Source organism: Dermacentor albipictus, chromosome 10, assembly GCF_038994185.2.
Source record: "Dermacentor albipictus isolate Rhodes 1998 colony chromosome 10, USDA_Dalb.pri_finalv2, whole genome shotgun sequence".
Taxonomy (NCBI): domain Eukaryota; kingdom Metazoa; phylum Arthropoda; class Arachnida; order Ixodida; family Ixodidae; genus Dermacentor; species Dermacentor albipictus.
The window spans coordinates 13,349,649-13,364,063 of NC_091830.1; the positions used below are offsets into that span (position 1 = coordinate 13,349,649).

At 45.7% G+C, this 14,415-nt stretch overlaps 1 protein-coding gene and 1 non-coding gene across 2 annotated transcripts in view; one reads left to right on the forward strand and one right to left on the reverse strand.

Moving 5' to 3' along the window:
• The window catches only part of LOC135915815 (Y+L amino acid transporter 2), a 132,815-nt gene that overhangs the window by 6,515 nt on the left and 111,885 nt on the right, over positions 1-14,415 (forward strand). The gene's annotated exons all lie outside the window — the stretch shown is intronic.
• On the reverse strand, positions 13,138-13,210 carry TRNAS-CGA (transfer RNA serine (anticodon CGA)). The gene has a single exon. It is a non-coding gene; the product is annotated as a tRNA-Ser (tRNA).

The window sequence follows — 14,415 nt, forward strand, 5'->3', positions numbered from 1 at the left end:
CTCGAAGAAGCCGCGAGTTCCCAAGAAGCGCGGCTAAAAGGAAGCGGACGCAGATACTACGCGACGATACCGCGAACGCGCCCGCGCTTCGCTTCCTCAGCGTAAACCGGCAACACAGGGGGAGAGAGAGAAAACAGAAAAAGAAAGGCAAATCAAGAGGGCGTGCCCACTCCCGCTTCCTCCTCCTCCTCCTCCTCCTGTATATCGAGCGGTTCGGAGCACGTGTTCCGACGAAGGTCCTTCGCCCCCCTCTTTCCGTCGAGGGCTACCGGGGCTACGACGAGCGCAAGCGGCAGCAGCAGCTTGCAACGCGACCGGCGCATTGCAGCATCCCCCCGCCGGTCCCGCTAGGCCTAAACCCGGCGTGGTCGGCCGTAGTGTACGCGCAGCTGTAATGGCGCGCTCGTATCCTCGAACGGTTAACGCTTGAAGTAGTAAATGGCAAGGCGCAGAAGACCAACAGGACTCAAGAAGAAGAACACAAACGACAGGACCGGCGCCTGCCCTGTCGTTTGTGTTCTTCTTCTTGAGTCCTGGTCAGTGGCGTAGCAACAGGGGGTGCCGGGGGCCGTGGGCCCCGGGTGCAAGGGGCCAGTGAGGGAGGGGGGTGTCATATAAGTCTGAAGACACCCCTCTTTCCGCCGGCTACACCCAGAGGGGGGGGGGGGCGCAGAAGACCTAAGGGCCCCGGGTGCCACGTGACCTAGCTACGCCACTGGTCCTGGTCTTCTGCGCCTTGCCTTTAACACTTCAAGCATGAACCAACTAGCCCAAGCAAGAATTTTACTTGGTTAACGCTTGGCTGGCGTAGAAAACAACGCGTGATTGTTGCTTCTACGTTGCAGCGGTGGGACCATCGAGAAGACGCATTGCCGAGACGCGCGCTGGATTCGCAGTTGTCTTTAAAATTACAAAATTAATTGTCGGTTTCGACGTGTCTCCGAACTGCGAAGACGTATAGTGTTATAGGAGGCGCGACGTTGTGGAAAGCTCCGGAGTAAATTAGATCGCCTGGGGTTCTTCGTAACGCACACGTAATGCGCGCAGCAGGAATCGCACCCGCGACCTCGTGCTCAGCAGCGCTACATACGTCTATAAGGCATTCATGCTACCGCGGCGGCTATATATTACAATGGAGCTTTACTTAAACTTAATGGTATCAATCGTCACTTACAGCGCATACATAGACGGAGGACAAAAAAGGGACGACGTAGACAAGCGCTGACTTCCAACTGATTTTTATTTTCAGAAACAAACGTATATACCCTAAACACCAAGACAAAAGCGCCCTCTACAGGCAGCAACCCGACATGAGAATGCATTCAGAATTTGTTGCCTAAGATGAACGAGAGCGCATGTGTGTGTTTAGGGTATATACGTTTGTTTCTGAAAATAAAAATCAGTTGGAAGTCAGCGCTTGTCTATACGTCGTCCTTTTTTGTCCTCCGTCTATGTATGCGCTGTAAGTGACGATTGATACCATGGAATACCAACTAGCCCGTACTCAAACCTTGCTTAAACTTAATGCTGATTTAGCGCAGAATCTTGCTCCCTTTGGAAGGTGTCTGCAAGCGAGAAGCGCGAATTCCCAGAATCGTTGTCTACGTGACGGCCAGCACCAACACGCAAAACCGGATTGTAAGCATGCAGGGTCGTGAATGTATTGAGAAACTAGACTTGGTTTTGCGCGTCACTGTCGCACAGCTGCTCACCCGCTCGATCAACCAATCAGACAGTCGCTCTTTGCCGGCCATAATGTCTCAGCGGACACAGCGATCAGCTGACGCGGTGGCCCTTCATTGTGGAGGCCCTCTCTCCAGCACCTCTGTTGCTTTGTGGCGTTGTGGTGAATCAATAGCTGGCTGAATCAATCAATCAGTCAATCAATCAATCAATCAATCAATCAATCAATCAATCAATCAATCAATCAATCAATCAATCAATCAATCAATCAATCAATCAATCAATCAATCAATACGCCCAAAAGCTTTATCCGTATACATGATGCTTCAGCTTTCGTGCCAAGGCTTAAAAATCCACGTGCCTGTGACGAGAAGGCAACCAATTTAGTACTCTTCACTATCCTCTCGGGCATCTCAGAGTATTCTTTACTACGACCTTACAGGTAAACAATTAACAATAATGCACTAACTTAAAGAATTGCTTTAGATGCGTTATCTACAGTTGAGAAGTTGTATTTAGGAATATTCCAACAATTAATTTCCCTGACGATAGCTGGTGCGGATTTAAATTTTCCGGTATGCAAGAAAAGAAGAAAAGCGCGCGAGATATGAAAAAAGTACCACGTGACTAGGCGCTTCCCCGCAGCGACATTAGTGCGGCCCTGCCTTCAACCATGTGACCGGATGTTGCCAACGAAGCTGCACGCCGACCGAAGACATTTCTCAATTGGCGCTCCAACTCTTCCATTGAAGATTTTCCTTCAAAGCAGTACTTCAAAAGTTGATTAATTAACTATGTGTAGTTATTAAGCTATTAAGCTCACGGCAGAAGAAAAAAAAATCCGAGGACACCTAAACACTTCTTAATAGTTGTGAATGCGAAAGCACTAATGTCCTATTGAACCGTCCTCCGAGCGGTCCTTCGACTTATGACGCTCCTCGCGGTCAGTCGAGCGCATTGAGACTCGTATTGAGACTCATTGAGACTCATTGAGACTCGTATTGAGACTCGCATTGAGACTCATTGAGTTGGCTCGTTTCGATTTGGCTTTACCGAGCCAGTACGCAGGCGAGAGCTATATCGAACCACCATTAACACGAGATGACACTCTTAAACATAGCCATTTTCCTAGAGCGATTGGGGAATGGAACATGCTGCCTGATTCATTCGTTTCCTCTTCTTCTTTAAACACATATGTAGACGAGCTGCAGATTCTTGTTTGTTCGAGTCGAGAAGTGTTCTGATCCGCTAGATCAACAACACCACGTCGTGGTTGCGGCAAGTACAATTGCGCCCGCACTGTTGCAGCTACGACTATACGTGAAAAAGCAGGGACTTTATTAGTATTGTCATCGTTGTCTTCATTGTTGCGCGTATGATGTTTCATTGAATTGTAAATAGTGACCGTAGCTCCATCCCTGTAATGACCCTTCGGGGGTTAACAGTATCAACAAACAAACAAGTATAAAACGCAGGCAAACTTTATATCAACCAGTCAGTCAAGCAATCAATCACTAAATAAACCGATCAGTGCGTCACTCAACAGATCCATAAATCCACCATGGATAGACTCCAATCAATCGCCGATCGTACTGCATCGAAAGTCCTTGCGAGGTTGCAGGCAAAGACAAAGCTCCCGGAGTCGGAGTGAAGAAACAGAGCCAGGTGTGTGTGGGAGGGAGAGGGGAAACAGGTGTTCCCCCTCTGCGCTTGCTTGTTTCTGCTCGCATGAAGGCGCGTCTTGCGTAAAGTGTTTCCACGCACTCCACGCTCCGTCGCATCTGTCGTCGCGCAAGTGCCAAGCCGAGACTACGGCCGATTGCGCAAGCCGCACGGACGTCGCCACCGTACACGGGCGATGCTGCTGATGATGATGCGTACAGATCGTGCCCCAGCTAACATTAGCCACGCCGTTAATGAAAAACAAGTGAACGATAAGATTACGAAACACCTACGGTGTTCGGATGTCGTTCCTATTCCATCACCAGGGTAATTCTGTGTACTACAATTACCTGCTCAGTTATGGAGATTAATGAATCAGCTTTATTATTAATTTTTTATTTAGAGGAGTGGCTAGCTACGATGGGTAAGCTGATATTTCGTCGTCCTCAAGCGTCCCATTCGGTCGTTTCGGGATGAATACATGTGAATGATAGGTGTAACGTTAAGGGATATAAGAAAAGAGCAGATTGGGTGAGGGAACAAACGCGAGTTAATGATATCTTAGTTGAAATTAAGAAAAAGAAATGGGCATGGGCAGGACATGTAATGAGGAGGGAAGATAACTGATGGTCATTAAGGGTTACGGACTGGATTCCAAGGGAAGGGAAACGTAGCAGGGGGCGGCAGAAAGTTAGGTGGGCGGATGAGATTAAGAAGTTTGCAGGGACAACATGGCCACAATTACCACATGACCGGGGCAGTTGGAGAAGTATGGGAAAGGCCTTTGCCCTGCAGTGGGCGTAACGAGGCTGATGATTACATGTGAATGGCGCACGTTTACGTCTCCTATAGTGAGTCTACGTTATGTGCTATAACAAACGACGCGCGCTATCTCTTTCTTTCTCAAACAAACAATCTAACGCACACCTATCTGTACATAGAGGGAATGCAGCGCCAAGGTTGTCAACAACCATAGGTGCATATCTTCACCCTCGACAGATAGGTTTCAGGCTTTTTTTTTTTTTTTGGGGGGGGGGTTTACGTGCCAAAACCACTTTCTGATTATGAGGCACGCCGTAGTGGAGGACTCCGGAAATTTTGACTACCTGGGGTTCTTTAACGTGCACCTAAATCTAAGCACACGGGTGTTTTCGCATTTCGCCCCCATCGAAATGCGGCCGCCGTGGCCGGGATTCGATCCCGCGACCTCGTGCTCAGCAGCCCAACACCATAGCCACTGAGCAACCACGGCGGGTAGGTTTCAGGCTTGACAATTACTTTATGGAGGATAATCGAAGGCTGGCTCACGTGCGTGTAGGCCGTACTAGAACAGCACGTGCTACTTAAATTAATGACACGACTCGCGTAGATCGTAAGACGCACCTCATCCCTAGCTGTGTCTTGACAGAGACTCGCTTACTTCCAAATCAGCAGGACTTTTACATTAGCGACAGTGCAATGAAAAGTTACATGACCCTTCGGCTGGTCAACGACAGGTTGTGTTCTTTTATCTCCAAGGTGGCGATCCGTCTGCCTTTATTCAACTCTAAAAACGACGGCAACTAAAACGAGTTTTATAATCTATACTCCGACCTATACCTTGCTATTTTTACTACTACGTACTATGGCCCTTTCAAACCATTACTACTGACTTTATTGCACAATTTGCAGCGTTGCATCTGTTCTGTTTCACGCCTCTTAGTTCTCAAAAAGCGTTGGAAACGTTCAATATAATGCCGTTTACAACAATACCAAATTTTGTCTGTCAGGCGATGGCTTTGTGCAGTGCTTCCCTGACTTCCCGTTCTTTCAACCGTACCACTTTCCGAAAATCAATTCCCCGAGTGTTATATATTGTTCCTGGAGAACAGTCGTGAATTAGAGAACAGTCATTCTAACGTTCAAAAAAAGTAGGTCGTCATCGAGTCGTCACTTCTGCTGGCGTTCTTAACCCTTTGAGGGTCGAATTGTTTTGAGGAAAACTTTCCCAGGTGGCCAAATTACTTTATTGCGGATCTTGAATGTACAAGACGTATAAAGTCGGGAATAAATAATAAAAAAAATATAGGAACAGTATTTTGGTGTCGGCATCACTCAGAACTGCAAAATATTAAACAGTATTTCAGAGTGTGGTACTCCTTGAAACACGAGTGTCCGCACAGCCGCAGCTTCGCGAAATCGTCATCTGTGTCTTCGTACTTGTGAATATCCCATAACAATTCCCTGTCTACGTTGTCATAAGCTCCCTTAAATGTGCGCTCCAAACATTGTTCCAGCGAACTCGAGACGTGGGAAATAAAAAAGGCAGCAGCTGCCGTGAACAAAGCTCTTATATGAGGACATACGAATTACCTACGAGTCTCTGTTTTTCTCCGCTCGAATGTTGTAGTTTTGACGTCAGTGCGAAAATTACTTGCGTCAGTTGAGAAAGTATACGTGTAGCAACCTTTACAATAACCCCTCACACGTATGGCCATTTCGAACAGTGTATCTCTGTTTTTTTGTCGCCGGCACGTCGCTGTGTGATGGAGTGCGCAGTGTAATGGAGCGGATGTGCGAACAACTTAGCGTTGTCGTGAGCCCGTCACTCCCCGGTGTTTATATCTTTTCTCGCTTACCACCCACTGGCTTGTTCTTTCTCTTTTCGTCATCGAAAGGCAGCAATGACGCTAGTTTCGATCACAACTTTTCAATCCAATAAACAGTCTAACAAACAGCCTAATGAACAGTATTTTTAATCAGCACATTTCTTTCAGTCATATACACTCTATCTATCTATCTATCTATCTATCTATCTATCTATCTATCTATCTATCTATCTATCTATCTATCTATCTATCTATCTATCTATCTATCTATCTATCTATCTATCTATCTATCTATCTATCTATCTATCTATCTATCTATCTGTCTGTCTGTCTGTCTGTCTGTCTGTCTGTCTGTCTGTCTGTCTGTCTGTCTGTCTGTCTGTGTATCTATCTATCTATCTATCTATCTATCTATCTATCTATCTATCTATCTATCTATCTATCTATCTATCTATCTATCTATCTATCTATCTATCTATCTATCTATCTATCTATCTATCTATCTATCTATCTATCTATCTATCTATCTATCTATCTATCTATCTATCTATCTATCTATCTATCTATCTATCTATCTATCTATCTATCTATCTATCTATCTATCTATCTATCTATCTATCTATCTATCTATCCGTCTACCCATCTATCTATTTATCGATCAGGTGCCTCTCGATCACCAAGATAAAGCAACAGATGACTATGTGTGGCCACACGAAAGTGCCAGTATTTTTTAGCCGCTTCCTGTAGCACCTTCATTGAGTTCGCGTCGTCTCTGCATATGCGCACACGGCTGTGCGTATTTCTGCGATATATATACATACAGGTCTTTATTTAAAAAACTTTACCACAAAAAAGAAGCGCTGAACGTAGTTACTTAGCTGTAGGCCATTAAAGCCAGGTGACCAAAGGCCCCACGCCTGAGAAGTAAAGGGGAGTGTGTGCGTGTGCGGGAGGGGGGGGGCAGTCTGCGAATTTTGTATTCGCAATAACGAAGCTGGGCAGGCCGCGCTTCCATCAACGCGCGCGTCCATTGTGGAAAGCGGATGCGGATGTCATACGTCACACATCCGGTTCCGGTTGTGCGCCTCGGACCGAAGGCAGCAGGCCTCGCTTTGTCTGTATAGGTCTGCCTGCAGCGGGCCTGGCTGCATGCTCGTCCGTGGGTCGTCAATTATACGCACCGCTTCGCTCGAGCCAGTACAATATAGTTGTGCAAACGGCGAGGAGCCCTCTTTTCCGCGGGCGAGCGTATGCAGATGGCGCTGCTGTATGCAATTATCTCGCGCGTGTTTGCCGCAGCGAAGTTTGGAGACGACTGGGAGGCACACTGTCACGGCAGGCCGAGATATTCGCCCGGGGTGGACCCGAGAGAACGTCCACCTTCCGGAAGCGCCGAGATTCAAAGCTGAGGGGGGCGCTGTAACTGGTCAGCGGTCGAGATGAAAAAAAGGAGATACCTCTGGCCACTGCAATATCCCCGGGAATGTTACAGCGGTTCCAGGCAGCCGTAACGATTGCTACAACAACGTCACATCTTGATTCCGGCGCCCTCTAACACAAGGAGAATGGCGGCATATACTGAGACAGGTCTCAGCCCCTGGTTGCAGAGCCGGCGCGGTTCGATCAGAATTCAATATCTTCACATTTGTTTCACAGTGACCCTTCGCTTCAACTTTAAAATCGCGTACACATTGGATGCAAGCAGAACCTCTGAAAAAAAATTAAATTAAGGGGTTTTACGTGCCAAAACCACTTTCCGATTATGAGACACGCCGTAGTGGAGGACTCCGGAAATTTTGACCACCTGGGGTTCTTTAACGTGCACCTCAATCTAAGTACACGGGTGTTTTCGTATTTCGCCCCGCATCGAAATGCGGCCGCCGTGGCCGGAATTCGATCCCGCGACCTCGTGCTCAGCAGCCCAACACCATAACCACTGAGCAACCACGGCGGGTCAAAAGAACCTTTGAAACGCTGGTTCAACGTCTGCGGATCGGTACCGCGCGTGAAAAACACTTTACTGCATAAAATTTCAAGAGCTGATAGTCCGCAGTGAGCTCGTGGCCGCGCGGATGATCATAATCTGCTAGAATTCCCGCGACAGGATGCATAGAGAAAACGTTTAACACTGTGGCAAGGCACCGCAGGCCCTTCAACCTCGGGAAGCTGTTAGGTCAACGGCCACCATGTTAGTTGCAAGGACGACTGGGGCTCCAAAGATTTCTAGAACCGAGCGATATTCTCGGAAACTATTGAGTAGCGTATATATGCGTGATAAGCTGGCTCTACGTGTCTGATTTGGCCCGACTTTGTCCGAATTCATTTCCTGGATTCATGAGCCTTCGTGTGGAACCCATTACGTGTTTTCTTACGTGCCCTGACTTTAGTGTAGCTATGTGACTAGACTTAGTTTTTACAATGTTTCTGAGTTGACTTGCAGTTATCGTGCTTTTAAGTGATGTCTTTTTCTTACCTGCAAACTTTAATTGTGCATATTTATGCAAAAAAGGAGTAGCCGGTGCCAATTAAAGGCAGCAACATCTTTTAAGCACCATATAATGTAAAAAAAAAGAATATGTAAATTTTATTGAAATAGAGGCAGAGAAATCGACGTGAGCTAGCGCGATCCATCCTGATTCTCTGCACAGAGGTGAGAGGAGAAGGGGAATAAAATATGGGAGTAATGATAAAAATGACGACATATCAGAGGTATGCCAGATACACGACTCTGCAGAATTTCTAATGGCGCGGGCCCACATCGATGTTATGGAAATGCTCCAGAACACCCCTGAATGAACCTTATCGCATCTCTTGCCAAGTGATCACTGAAGCAAGGGAATGACTCCAAATACCTGCCGGATCATCGATATAAGCATCAAAAGGATTCACTGGTGGCTGACATTCATTTGCGAACGTACGAAGACGGCATTATGATGTCCATGCTTCGCAAGCTGTTACAGAGGAGCTGGAATGAGAAGGGCTGCAGTACGGCAGGCACCTGTAGAGTGGATCTGGCAGTCGGCGTTTGGCACTCAGAAAGAACCGCGCCCATAGAGATGAGCGGACTTTTTGGGCATGCTCTGAATTAATTCGCCTCTTTGTCGTTCATTTCAGTCTCTTTTTGGCTGAGAGTGCTACGTTTGTCAGCTTGTTTGTTCTCATGGTTGTGCAAAGGTTCGGGGCAGAGCGGGGTGTGGCTTTCGTGGGTCTGGAGGGCAGCGAAGGCCATTGCACGTCCGAAGTGGCCGGTTGCGATGAATGTCTATCTCGCGCCGTCTTTGTATGTGTGGGATTAAATTAGGCTTCGTTTAGAGTATTGGTGAGAAAAAAAGCAGGAAAGAAGTGTGTAAGTGTGCAACATTATTAAGAGGATTTAATCAGAAATTCTAGATTGCGAATAAAGAAGTTAAACTTGATAAGCTCAAGCAGGCAACAGGTGGCTGCTTCTCGCCGCCCCGTTTAAAAGGATATGTCAATAGAAACCATCACCGTCATCATAGAGCCCAGAAGTCCCGCAAAATTTACAAGATGAAAATGTGGCACCATGGCGTCTGCGCTTTAGTCAGCATATGAATGATGGATTTGCTTAAGCTTCGCCTTCTGGCTTCAAATGACCCTGTGGCTTTACAAGCCACCGAGACAGTTCCGTATGCTGTGCAATAACTGTGCAATTTTTTTTCCGTACGCTTAACATATAATTCCTACGAACTCGATGTGGATTTCCGCGTAAGTTTTATAGGAATCGTGCGGGAAACGCGCAATTATTTGATGGCATATACGGTACGTTTTCACTGGGTAAATCTATAATTTTCAACAAGCTATTGCGTTGTAGACACAACCATTATTCCCGTGCGCATACAGGCGCTTATTGCCTTCATGTGTTTGGAAACGTATTACTGCTTGAATATTTAGAAACATAAACCGTAATAAGTAGCGTATACCCCACAAGAAAAGACATCTGGTGACAAAAGTACAAAGATTAGACGAACCTATCATTTCCATGCCTGCTGAACTAATGCAGTGCCAGTTCCCTCGAGTGAGCTTAGGTGGAAAATCTATGCTTACTAGGGGAGTTCACGTCAGGACCAGCCTGTAATTTTGTAATCTCACATGCTGGTCCCGACGTCAACTCTACTTGTAATCTACTTGTGCTTCTTATCTACATGTAATCTACTTGTTCAGCGTCCCGTAGTCCGCAGAGGGTTGTATGCTGTAGTGCAGTCGTTTACAAGCTGCTGTAAAACGAAATAAAAAAGAAGAAGAAGAAAAAGAAGAAGAAAAGAAAAGCCAGTACTCGGATTCCGACCTTATTTTTGCAGAACGGCGACATCACCATAAATTGACGCTAACAAGTATCTGACTTTGCGCTTGGGAAGGCCGGAGGTTAAAGCGATTTGCCATCTGTTGGATTTTGCAGCGTCGTCTGCTCTGCAGTAACGCGCGACAGACGGAACTCAAACAATGAACGTCGCTCATTTTGTGCCTTTTCTTGTATTTGCAATGCACAAGCCGCGTGTCGCCCAGTTTGTAGCAGCGAATTCGTACGAACTCTCCCATCTGTGAACTTATTTTGGTCTGCGAAAGTGTTCAGTGAGAGTTGTGAAAATAAAACAAAACAAAAAAAATATATGCCGACGTCGTCGTCGTCTGTGTGTATCTGCAAATGTCGTCTGCTACTGAGGATGACGCAAGGGCTCTGCAGACGGAGACTGAAGAAATGCCGGCGCGTCTTTGGTTCTGTTTTGCATATGACTAGTTCCACAGAATAGAGCGCAATTATTTCGGCGTAATCGTTAGGCGTCAGGCGAATGGCCTCTTTTACACGAGACGGCGACTTGTACGCATCAGTTGGTTTGCAGCAGACGTGTTTGCTGGAGGGATTATGCGTCACTGAAATTGATGCACAATTATCTGGTCGGGTGTATACTGAACGAGAAAGAAAGGCTATTATGCAGCTACTGTTGCTACAACTTCAAACATATATGATCGAAGCGCATGCGCTGCTGACTTTCAGTGCTTTGAACGCGCCATCATGGCACTTGGTTCTCCGCATATGCTACGTGAACATGTGCGTTTAGTGCGCCAGACACAGCCCACCCACGCTAATGATACAGGCCCCGCCACATCAAACTGCGTGTGTCGAAATGTAGGGGTAGCTCTTACATAAGCTTACGCAGTTGGGCAATATACACTTAAATATAGAGCTACATGTTCCATGTAAAGTGATCGGTGGTTGCGAAATGACTTTCGGCAGGATGTGAAACAAAATCACGTTCGGTGGCAGTGGCTTTGTTCCATCGATTTATATAACAATAAAGAGAACCCCTGCGACGAATGTCTCAGGACCATGGGAAAGAAGAAAAAATTCTTGCTGACCAATGCTTCATCGCAGTAGCGGACCCCAGACTGAGCGATAATCGCCACTACGATTTTCAATTAACGGAAGCTCACTGATTAACTCATTTAATGAAGCTTGTAGGGAATGCTGTAACAGCAGAATTGAAGTCATCCAGTGCTGAAAACACAACCTTTTTTTGTTAAAAACTCAGTGCCTAGTACCTGTTTCGAGAAATGGTACAGATTAGATAAGTGCAGTGAAATGCCCTGTTGTTCCAATTGACACTTTTCTTCACTGCACTTTCTTTAGTACGGCGGAAAAATGTTCACTGGAACAGAGTTCATATTTTAACTTGCTCTTTCTCGAAATCCATGCTCTTCGGGTGCATATTTTATAGCAAGGCAGGTCATGCAAACGGTTGAAAAAATGATTAATTTATGGTGTTTTGTGTTTTATGTCCCGAAATCACTATCTGATTATGAAGCACGCCGTAGTGGGTGACTACGGATTATTTTGGACCACCCGGGGTTTTTTATTGTGCACCTAAATCTAAGTACCACGGGTGTTTTTGCATTTCGCTCTATCGAAATGCGAGCTCCGTGGCCGGGATTCGATCCCACGACCTCGTGCTTAGCAGCCTATAGCACCATAATTCAATCCTGCTGTGACCCATACACTCATTGATGAGTACGTTAATTCGCGAAATATTAGCTAATATTAACCGTATATTGGCGATTATCGGGCAAGTTCTGATCCGAAGATAGAGTCATCGCAGGAATACGAGGTACAGTCGTTCTGTGCTAACCACCTACCAGTTTTTCTCTGAATATATGTTGTCCTGAAACTAATGTGTGCGAAATTAGTTAATTAAACCAATAAACTTGACTAATTATGCATTTAAACAGCATAAATAATAGTGTGACTTGCTCCATACAACACCCATTAATATAGATTTGGTCGCGTCCTCTTACAGTGCTTAGGCATACCAGTAAGCCTTGGCTATAAAGGTAGCTGGGGCACACTGTATATGTATATCGATCCTGTCGACTGCGCCAATTTCGCAACAGAAACTAAAAGCGACCAGACCATCATGGCGGCGATTACTGTTTGTGTCCACGATATATATATATATATATATATATATATATATATATATATATATATATATATATATATATATATATATATATATATGTACACACACACACACACACACACACACATAGAGAGAGAGAGAGAGTCTGGGACAGTCTTTGAGTGCTCTCTTTTCGTTAATTATTTATTCGTTTGGAGCTCAACATTTTCTTCAACGCTCGGACGTCGTTCGTTGTGACTGACATTTCCTCGGGAACAGCACGCGAGCGCCTTTGAGGCGCCTTGACGTTGTCGTCGTTGCTAATGGCAACGCGACTTCGTTAGTACAGCCACTTTACTATCATGCTCACCTTTAGCATTTTTCTTTGCTTTTTTTCGGCTCCGGCGGTTTGCCTCATACGCGTCTGTGCGAGGGTCCGGCGGTGGCGACAATTATAAAGAAATGTCGCGCTGGCTGCCACGTCCCGTTCCACGTTGCAAAATACAGGCTCGACGTGCCCATGGCCTGGGTGCAAGCTGGGTGCTTAGGTGGAGCGGTTTGAGCTCTGATTTCGTGGGCTTATCTTATATATATATATATATATATATATATATATATATATATATATATATATATATATATATATATATATATATATATATATATAGTCATATCATAAGAAGCCAACAAACACTGACACCAAGGACAAGATAGGGGAAATTACTTGTGCTTAATAAATGAAATAAAGAAACGATAAATTAATGGAAATTAAAGTGGATGAAAACAGAACTTGCCGCAGGTGGGAACCGAACCCACAACCTTCGCATTTCGCGTGCGATGCTCTACCAATTGAGCTACCGCGGCGCTGTTTCCCCATCCACTTTCTTGGGTATTTATGTGTTTGGTCGCTTCTTATGATATGACTAATAATAAAAATCGGGACCCTCGGTTAACCCCCTCTCTTCTCGTCATATATATATATATATATATATATATATATATATATATATATATATATATATATATATATATGGGATGTTAAGCAGTCAAGAGTCCGTTTGACTACCCTGCACGGGGGGAAGGGAGAAGGGGGTTGGAAAGAGGGGGAGAGGTACGTGCACAGACAGCACTAACTACAGAGTCCAAGACGCTACAGAGTTGAGAGGTAATACCCGTTCGTCTCGCATTTACCGCTAAATCGCCGCTGAGTACTTTTTAGCAGCTTTATGTTTAAAGTGTTGAGGGTATGACGCTTTTACGGCAACCAAGCGCTAGAAATCCATCCGGCGACGATCTGTTCACTTTGTTAGAGTCCTCACGCCAGCCGCTAGCGCACATTCGTACATCCTTGACGCTCGTCCAGTTTGGACTCGCATATGGTGCTTATGCAATGGCTCGTCGTAAAGCCATCCTTTCGAGCCCCGGCTGATTAGCCTACGTCGCCAGATAAAAGCTGGCTGCCGAGGTCGACTATGATAACGATGCTGACGTTGTAACCCCGTTTACGTTGATTTAGGTCGTAGTTTTCTATTTAACTTCTTTTTTCTCGCTTACACGAATACTGTAGGCTTTTGAACATCTTCATTTCGCTGCTATAGTTTGTTTTACAAGCGTGTTACACATGAGCCGTGGTAGGGTTGTGGCTACGGCGTTACGCTTCTATGGGCACCGAGATGGCGTAAACAAATCCCGGCCGAGGCGGCTTCATTTAAATGGAGGTACCACGCACTGGGGGCACGTTACGGAACAATTCAACAATTTTTTTCAGTCTAGAAGCGTATGGTGAGGGGCTAGTTGGTATGACGTTATGAGAACAAAGAAAAACTATGAAAAAAAAAGGACAAGACAGAGAAAGAACCACACGACACAGGCGCAGTTTTTTTTTCCAACGCCTCTTTCTTACCAACAACAGAGCCCATGCGCACCAACCACAAAGACCAATGCCGCTATCATGTAGTCGAGCCTAGAAACGCCAACTCCTTGCGGTACAAATGTGTGGAAGCCTCACTAACACATTTATCTGGCCCTAATCTCGCGATTTCTAAAGCTTCGATTACTTCACGCTCTTT